Raw genomic sequence first — 10,103 nt, 5'->3', positions numbered from 1 at the left:
TCGTCACTACCCAACCGAGGTTAGGCTTGGCACTTACTGAGTACCGCTATGGTGTACTCATGCCCCTTCTGCGCATGTTTTTCATGTGGAGATCCAGGTACTTCCTCCCATGCGCATCACCCTTGAGGCAGGGATCATTTCGGAGACTTCGAGGTACATCTGCCGCGTCCGCAGATCGAAGAGTCTCCTTCTTTACTCTATCTGTAGTGTTAGCCCTTCTATCGTACTATTGATGTAGACATTTCTGGAGATTAGAGCACTTTACTGAATTCAATCTAGCTTGTGTTCTCGTGAGTTTCCGGGTTTTGGGATAGTTATGTAGGATGCTGTGATGTGGAGTTATTTATGCCGAGCGGCATTTTATATACTGTTTCTCCTTTAAATTGTTTAGTTTTGACTATTATTCCACAAGTTAGTTATGTTCCCGCATTGTTAGGCTTACCTAGTTGTAGAGACTAGGCGTCATCATGACATGTTCACGGTGGGTGAACTGGGGTCGTGACATCCAGTTGTTCAACAGTGGTTTCAATCGGAACATAAGCTTCGTTGAGGGTTTTTATCAACACTTTCTGATGCTCAGTTGAGCTCACTAGTAGAGACAAGAGCGAAACCTGAGAGGGAGACTTCCGGAGTTGGTCAATTACCTCGTAGTCGGCAGTTTTCATTTTTCGGAAGAACTCCTCGGCCTCTTCAGCACTGACGGGCTTCTTGAGTGTGAAACGCTTCTTTTTGGCTTTGTTCAAATCCTCTAAGTTGAGGTATTTCTCGGCTGGGTTAATTTCATTTGCTTCCCCTATGACCTCTTTCCCTTGTATGTCACTACCGCTTTGTTGTAATTCCATGGGACGGCAGTGGGGTCTGTCATGGGCTTCTGTGGTGCACGGCTGATAACCACGGGCTCGTTCAGCCTTGGTGAGGTTACCGGCCATCGTGCCACATAAGTCCCTTTGGGCACGTACATCTTAGGTCCTTTATTCAGCTCAAACCTTTTTGGAGGACTCAACGTCATTTGTTCTTTCCTGTGACCCCGGGGAACATAAAGAATGGCATCTTGAGGGGGTACTGCCCCTGTTCTTGTTTCCACTATCTTTTCTGCACTTTAAGGGGTAGATTTACTCTTCTTCTCCCATTTCTCTTGCTTTGCGGCAGCCCTTGGCTTCTTTTCAACATCAGCAATGGCAATGATGGCTTTCAAGGCGGGATCAAACTCCTTATCTTTGCAAATCATCCCAATAACTGGCCCGTTGTTGAGAGCCGGTAATGGGTTATTGGTCACATTAGGAATCTCTTCATCTTTCAGCACTATCCGTTTTTGCGCTATTAGATTTTCAACCGCCCTTTTGAGAGTCCAACAATCTTCAGTATCATGCCCTTCCGCTCCTGAGTGGTAAGCACATCAAACACCGTGTCGGTAGAAGGGCGATTCCGGGTTTTGCCTGGTTTGGGGTACAGGTTGCAACAAACCCATTTGGACCAGTTTAGGGAAAAGGCTAGAGTATGATTCACCAATAGGCGTGAAGTTTGTTTTTTTGGGTGGCTCTCGAGCACAGGCATTGTATGGGAAATTATTTTGTGGGTCGGGGATTATATGGAGTTTGGTGAGGAGGGTTATTTCTAGGAAGTGGAGCTCAGTTTTGGTTAAACTGTTGTTGTGGCCGAGCGTATGGTTGGGCATTCATCACCGCGTAAGACTGAGGAGCCATAGTATAAGCCACATCCTGGTGAGGATAATAATGTTGTGGGGTGCTTGGAGGGAAGTAACCTCTGGGTGGACGGGAGTTTCTCAGACCTGAAGCCGCCATCGCCACTTCTTCTTTCTTCTTTCTGTTTGCTACACCTCCGGACCCGCTTTGAATTGCTTGGGATGTAGCTCTTATGGCAGATTGACTCAATATGCGACCTGTTTTCAGACCATTCTCGACCATCTCACCAATCTTGATAGCCTCAGCAAACGGCTTTCCCATTGCAGACATCATATTCTGAAAGTAGTCAGCCTCTTGGGCTTGTAGAAAAACACTGACCATTTCGGTCTCATCTATTGGGGGCTTGACCCTGGCCGCTTGTTCGCGCCATTTAACAGCATATTCTCGGAAACTTTCCGATGACTTCTTTTTGAGATTTGACAGGGAATTCCTATCGGGAGCTATGTCTATGTTGTACTGAAACTGCCTGACAAAATCTCGAGCAAAATCATCCCACATGTGCCAGCGAGATATGTCTTGATCCATGTACCACTCGGATGCAATGCCCACTAGACTCTCTCCGAAATAAGCCATGAGAAGCTCCTCTTTTCCACCTGCCCGTCTTAGTTGATTGCAATACCTCTTGAGGTGGGCTATGGGTCTCCGTGCCCGTCATACTTTTCGAACTTGGGAGTTTTTAAAACCAAGGGGTAGGTGAACATGTGGGAACATACACAAATCAGCGTAGGATACGCTCTTCTGACCACTTAAGCCTTGTATATTCTTGAGGCTCTGTTCCATGCTCCTCATCTTCCGAGTGATTTCTTCTTGCTCGAGGTTCATTGTAGTTTTCTCCTATCCCGCGGTGAACTCATACCGGGGTGTTTGAGGGTAAGAATTGGTGGTGAAATGGGATGTGCCTGGTGGAAAGGATGGTACTTGAAAAGTAAAAGATGATGGATCAAAGCTTGGGCTGGGCAAAGTGGGTTGTGCCGTCGAGGAGGGTGGTGCAGTGAATATGTTGGAGGCCACACCCGAAATTAATGCCTGGGGGCGAACCTCAGAAGGCGTTCCGGTAAAGTGGGCTGAGATGGTAGGATATCCGAGCGGAGTGTTTGGGTAATTTATTGGGACGTTGGAAGTTCCACTTGCCCTTGGAAGTAGCTCAGGGAAGCTAGGTATTGCACTCGGTGGCTCTCTACCGTTGGACCAGGCGTCCCACATTTCCACCATGCGGAGACGTAGTACCCTATTTTCCTCAGCAGCCGTTGACTCTGATGTTGGAATGGCCGAGATCGGGCTATCCTCTGGGATAGGAATTGTTGGTAGATGACTTTCTGACGACATTTCGACACTTCCCTTGGATCTTGTAAAGTAAGGATGCGAAGCCAGATTACCACAAAACCAACCACCTTACCACAAAACCAACCACCTTAATATAGAACCTACTCAATAGCAAACACAACAAACCGGTTAGTTTGAGACAATTAACACATAGGGAATTGCACGTTGGGGTGTGATGCACCTATACAGTTAAATGTGTTTCTAAATATTTTGCAGCGGTTGCGTGTTTCATCCCGGCTTTCGTTTATCTTCCCAATCTTTCCTTTCTTTTGGCGTTTTTCACCTTTTGCTCTCTTTTGTACTTTGTCATNATTGTTTTGTTCTCTTTAAATATCCAAGTATTCTAATTATAGCTTTTCAGTGAGTATTACTAGGATTGCTTGTAAACCTTGAAAGATTACAAACGGCAAATGCTATGTCAGGCGTAGTGTAGTGCATAGCATACATCAAACTGCCAATTGCACTTGCATACTCTAATTGAGCAACTGTTCTTCCAGTATTTTCAGTAAGTTTGATGCTTGAATCATATGGAGTTTTAGACTCAACTATGCCAGATGACTGAACTTGGTAAGAACCTTATCAATGTAATGAGTTTGTGATAAAATTACTCTCTTATCACTTCTTTGAACCTTGATACCTAAGATAGTATCTACTTCATTAAAATCTTTCATTTTAAAGACTGGAGTTAGATACTTCTTAGTTTCAGAAATTCCAAGCATGTTCGTACCAAAAATCAACATGTCGTCGACATAAAGACAAATAACAACTCCATAATCTTCTATAAGCTTAGAGTAAATACATTTGTCTTCCTGATTATGTACGAAACCATTTGATAATATTATACTATCAAATTTTTCATGCCACTGTTTTGGTGCTTGTTTCAAGCCATAGAGAGACTTTATAAGCTTACAAACTTTATGTTCATTACCAGGAAGAACAAATCCTTCAGGTTGTCTCATATAAATTTCTTCACTTAAATTCCCATTTAAAAAAGCGGTTTTAATATCCATTTGATGTACATATAAATCATATATAGATGCAATTGACAAAAGTACTCTAATAGATGTTATTCTTGCAACTGGAGCATATGTATCAAAGTAGTCAACGCCTTCTTTTTGCGTGAAGCCTTTTGCAACTAGTCTTGCTTTGAAGGTTTGTATAGAACTGTCTGTATTATATTTTCTCCTGAATACCCATTTACAACCTATAGATTTAGATCCAGCAGGCAAATCAACTAAAGTCCAAGTGTTGTTAGACATAATTGAGTCCATTTCATCATTAATTGCCTCTTTCCAAAAAGCAACATCTCTTGAAGACATGGCTTCTTTGTATGTTCTAGGATCTTCTTCTATGTTAAAAAAAAGGTATTTGATTACAGTTTCTCTTTTTATTAAGAGATTTCTTTGAAACTTTCAGATTTTTATTTTCGTTTCCTGACTTATTCTGACTAACAGTATTAACCGTAGAACTAGAGGCATGAACAATTTCATCACGAGCACGAGTCTCACTTTCAATTTGAAGATGAGTTCGAAATTGTTCTATAGTTAATTTGTTAGTAGAATGTAGGATTTTCTTTCTGTAATTATTCCAGGAAGAAGGCAATTTCGAGAGAATTGCACCTATTTGTAGTGCAACAAGAATTTTCACTTCAAGATCACTTAGTTTTGAAACTAAGATTTGTAACTCATGAATCTGATCTATTATAGGCTTTGTATCTACCATCTTAAATTCAAAATACTACAAAGATAAGAATTTACCGATACCTCGTTTCTCGTTTTCATATGCAGTCTGCAACGCTGTCCAGATTTCCCTTGGAGATTTTAAGTTGGAGTACAAATCATACAATCGATCAGTCAAAGTATTCAGAATATGACCTCTGCAGAGCAGTTCATCTTCTTCTCGTTTCTTCTTCTCTGCTTTGATCGCATCAGTATCCTCCGGGGTTGGTTCTGGTAGGGCAGCCAAATATGGATCAAAGACAGAAAAGATTTTAAACGCAGTGAGTAAGAAGATCATCTTGTTCTTCCAATGAGTGAAGTTTGATCCATCAAAGCGATCCAATTTGATTAAGCCTTTCGGATTCTCAACAGTAGCCAATAATTTCTCCATAGCAGAAATAACTCTCGAAATTTGACAGAAAATATAGGTACGTAACAGAGAATTAAAGGCTTTGAGACGTGAAAGATCACTATCTTTCAAGAGTTATTGACTGTATATACATTACGGACTACAAGCCTGAAACATACGTGCAGATTGAATACTCTACTTCTGGGATGTCTTCTGTATTTATAGATAAGAAAAGGAGACTTTTCTGAAGAGACGCCCCTTTTCACGAATAGCCACAACTCTTTTTGTTAACTAAAAATTAAATTTAAATTTAAATTCAAATTTTAAATAACAAACAGTTGTTCCAAATAAAATACGAAAAATAAAATCTTTATTTAAAGATCGGACCCGACCCGCGCCCAAGTCCTAAGTCCAAGTCCAAGTCATTTAGATATATAATTAAATATATATATATATATATATATATATATATATATATATATATATATATATATATATATATATATATATATAAATACACATATTCTTCTAAATATGTCAATTGTTCATTTTATTGGACTTAATGAGCCAAGTTTTATAAAGCCAACTAAATGGCTTATGGCCATCGGTGTGGGACTCCCACATAATACAAACTACTCTAACAACAGCAATCACCCTGCGGGTTAACAGTACAAGAAAAACTCGAATTACATGGTATATATGCTACGAACAACATGATCAAGCATATGGTATCATAGGGAAGGTTGCCTTGAACGTAATAATTTTGATAATAAAGATAATAATATCAATTTCTGTCTAAAAGTTCCTACATATTAATTAACTTGAAAATGTCATGCGAGTTTATTGAGATGTATTACACTATTTAAAACTGAGATCGTACTTATAGCTTTACAGTTAGTTTGTTAGGAGACTAAGTCAGTTATGTTTCCATTAGTTAGTTAGTCAGTTATTTTTGTTAGCTTTCTTTTTGATTGAGTAGCTATATATATACAACATTACAAAGTCAATACAATTGAGACTTTCAATTCTGAGTTCTCTTCTTCTTTAATTTGTTCTCGCACATGCTCTTAATTTGGGGCTTCTTCTCCAAATCTCCATTTCCACCATTGGAAGCTCACCCCGAGCTCAATTGCTTCATTGTGTCACTGATTTTGATATGGTATCAGAGCAGTGGATGATCCGATCCATAGTTTTATACACACGGAGCTCGTGTAGATCATCTGTTGCTCGATCTACAAATGTAATTGGAGGTAATTCATTCTCTCCGCAAAATTAGGATTCATAGTAAGTCGTCTCTGTTTTTCTGCTTTATATTTCTTCAAACACTGTTGGTTCAGTAATTCTCATGGCTGTTGATGACGAAAGCGAGCACGTTGATGTGGACTCAAACAAAGAGTCCACCATTGACTCAAGAAGTCCGTTGTACATGCATCCATCTGACAATCCTGGTGCGATGTTAGTGCCAGTTCCTTTCAATGGATTGGATACAGGTCTTGGAGACAAAGTGTACTGCGTGCATTATCTGTTAAGAACAAATTAGGGTTTATTAATAGAGACTGTAAGAAACTAGATCTAGAGTCTTCAAAGTATAGACTATGGGAGAGGTGTGATGATATGGTTACCTCATGAACTATAAATTCTTTGGGGAAGGAAAGTGCTGATAGTGTGGAGAATGCCAATGATTCTGCTGAGCTGTGGAAAGAGTTGGAGGATCGCTATGATCGGACGAATGGTGCAAAGTTGTATGAAATTCAAAAGGAGATAAATAATTTGTGACAAGGAGCACTAGATTTTACTGGTTACTACACCAAAATGAAGAAATTGTGGGAAGAGTTCAGCACCTTAAGTGCAAAAACTCAGTGTAGTTGTCAGTAAACATGTGGAGCCAAAGAGAATATGCATAAAGTTGAACAAGACAGACGGTTGATTCAATTTCTCATGGGACTAAATGAGGTATATACTTTTGTTTCCATGATAGAAAATCAGTTCAAAACTACCATAAAGACCATAAGAACAGACAATGGTCTGGAGTTCACCAACACAGAAGTTAACTCATTTTTGTCGGTCAAAAAATATCATTCACCAAAAATCCTGCTCCTATGCACCACAATAGAACAGTGTGGTAAAAATAAAACATAAGTACCTACTTGAAACAGCCAGGGCACTACTATTTCAGTCAAAGTTACCTTTGAGATACTGCAGAGAGTGTGTGTTGACAACAATCTACGTTATAAATAGATCGCCCACTACATATCTTAAGAACAAGCGTCCATTTGAACTCATATACAAGAAGAAACCACTATATTCCCAAATGAGAAGTTTTGGATGTTTGTGCTACCCCAAAGTACCCAAAGTACACAGGGATAAATTTGAGCCTAGAGCTACCCCACATGTTTTCATAGGCTAACCTTTTGGAACCAAAGGGTACAAGGTCCCGAGTCTTGCTACCAAGAAAATACAAGTCTCAAGAGATGTATCTTTCCATGAGAATACATTCCCTTTTGCAATTTGTCACGACCCAAAATCCACTAAGGGTCATGATGGCGCTGGACTCCATTGTCAGGCAAGCCAACAACAAATAACTAGAAACTTCTCTTTTTAAATATCTCTGAAATCACTTCTTTTATACGTTTAAACAATACATGATAAATTCTACTGAATGAATGATGAAACATTTAAAAAGTTTAAATTTCTGAATAAACCCATAGACATCCCCAGAACACTGTGTCACAAGTGCATGAGCTATTGCTAAGAAATCACAAGTGCATGAGCTATTGCTAAGAAACAATACAATACAATACAACATCCGTCCGGAATACAAATTGGACAGAAAGTAAATACAATACACTGAAGGAGACTGTACTAGCTGCGGGTCGCCTCGAGTACTGCAGCTAACCTAGTCCCAGTATCATCCATGCTGCTACGCCCAGTAGGCCACTAGAAGTACATGTGCTTGTGCAACAAAAATGCACAGCAAGTGTAGTGTGAGTACGAAAACAACGTGTACTCAGTAAGTATCCCGCCTAATCTCGAAGAAGTAGAGACGAGATGGCAACTTCGACACTTACTAAAGGCCCAGTAATAGTATTATTAATGCGACAACTCACGATTTATTAAGAACAACAGTAGGTTCAAATGAGTCCCTAAACAGGTGAAAGTTCCTTTTTATTTAAAGTCTCCGGATTCATAATCCATTAATTAACAACTATCTCAAGTCGGGAGAGCAGATAGCAATATCAATAAATCTCAAGGCAAGCAACACAAGCATGTGCAACTCATGCCGAGGTCGTACGGCCCGATCCAGCATAAATGTAAAATGTGCACTGCCGAGGGTCGAGCGGCACGAACCATAGATGCATCTATTACCCCGCTCGCGAATCACCGATGCGACGCGGTCAAATTTAAATAAACAATCACCCTGCTCGCGTATCATACATGCGACGCAGGTACACACAAAAATACATGCTCAAACAGCAGATTAAGAGTTTATTGGGGAGCATTTATCCAAATAAAAGCAAAATTTCTTTTAACAATTTAAGAAAATGAGGTTTAATCCTCTTTAGAAATTCATTTACCAATTCAATAGGATTTAAGTAATTCATACTGTCAATAACATTACAAGTATTCCAAGTACAGCATGCTTTTGGGTCCTAGACTACCCGGACAATAACATAATAGTAGCTACGCACGGACTCTCGTCACCTCGTGCGTACGTAGCCCCCACAAATAGGAGCGCATAACCGATTGATTCACCTATGGGGACAATTCCCTCTTACAAGGTTAGAAAGGAGACTCACCTCACTCCGAAGATCCATAACCGGCATTCCACGCCCTTCCGAAGACTTGAATCGATGCTAAATACTCCCAAAACTAGCCAATGATTACACAAATTCATTAATATACGATAAACTACTCATATTAATCCAATTTATAACAATTCCTAACCCCGATCGAAAAGTTGACAAAAACGCCCTCGGGCCCACGTGCCCGGGATTCTGAAATTTTTCGAAGATAGAGTCTACCCATGAACTCACGAACTCAAATATATGATTTTCTCTTAATTCCATACCCAAAATCGTGGTCAAATTCCAAGAATATCAATTTTCTAGGTTTTCCCTCAAACCCCAAGTTTTCTACAAATTTCCATGTCCAAATCCGTATATAAACATGTATTTAACTCAAAACTAACATAAATTACTTACCTCATGCTTGGTGGTGAAAATGGCACCTCAAAGTTGCTCCAAATCGGCTCCAATGGAAGAAAATGGGGTGCCCAACCCCCGATTTAAAAGAACCTCACTGCCTCCAGCATTTCCGCATCTGCAGTCAGGGGACCGCATCTGCGAGAAATGGACCGCATCTGCGAAATGGGCCAAAAGAGCTGGGACCGCTTCTGCGGTCTCGAGGCCGCATCTGCGGAGCCGCTTCTGCGGTTCCTGGCCTGGCCTGCCCTGGGCCGCTTCTGCGATGGAAAGACCGCATCTGCGGTCTCGCACCTGCGGTCCACCAACCACAGGTGCGGTTATGACAGAAGCAGCAGCTTTAGCACTTCTCAAAATTTTATTTTCGATCCGTTAACCATCCGAAATCCACCCGAGGCCGCCGGGACCCCATCCAATCATACTAACCAGTCCCAAAACACATTACGGACTTGCTCGAGGCCTCAAATCATATCAAACAACGCTAAAACCACGAATCGACCTCCAATCCAAACTTTATGAACTTTAGAATCTCAAACTTCTACTTTCGAGGTTTAAACCCATCAAATCACGTCCGACTGACTTCAAATTTTGCGCACAAGTCATATTCGACATTACGGACCTACTCCAACTTTCGGAATCGGATTCCGACCCCGATATCAAAAAGTCCACCTCCGGTCAAACCTCTCAAAAACCTTCAAATTTCTATCCTTAGCCAAATGGCTCCAAAATGCTCCCCGGACATCTGAATTCACTTCCGATCGCGCTCCCAACTCCAGAATCACCATGCGGAGCTACTCCCAGACTCGTA

The 10,103-nt window shown here is 40.7% G+C and overlaps 1 long non-coding RNA gene across 1 annotated transcript in view; it reads left to right on the top strand.

The window, feature by feature from the left end:
* Positions 1-6,132: 6,132 nt before the first annotated feature.
* Positions 6,133-10,103, top strand: part of LOC109237088 — a 29,055-nt gene continuing 25,084 nt past the window's right edge. The window contains exon 1 of the long non-coding RNA XR_002069596.1: positions 6,133-6,343. This is a non-coding gene — a long non-coding RNA (uncharacterized LOC109237088). The remainder of the gene's footprint in view (positions 6,344-10,103) is intronic.

This window comes from Nicotiana attenuata, unplaced genomic scaffold, assembly GCF_001879085.1.
Source record: "Nicotiana attenuata strain UT unplaced genomic scaffold, NIATTr2, whole genome shotgun sequence".
Classification (NCBI taxonomy): domain Eukaryota; kingdom Viridiplantae; phylum Streptophyta; class Magnoliopsida; order Solanales; family Solanaceae; genus Nicotiana; species Nicotiana attenuata.
The sequence above is the reverse complement of the archived record's forward strand: the minus strand, read 5'-3'. Positions and strand labels throughout refer to the sequence as shown.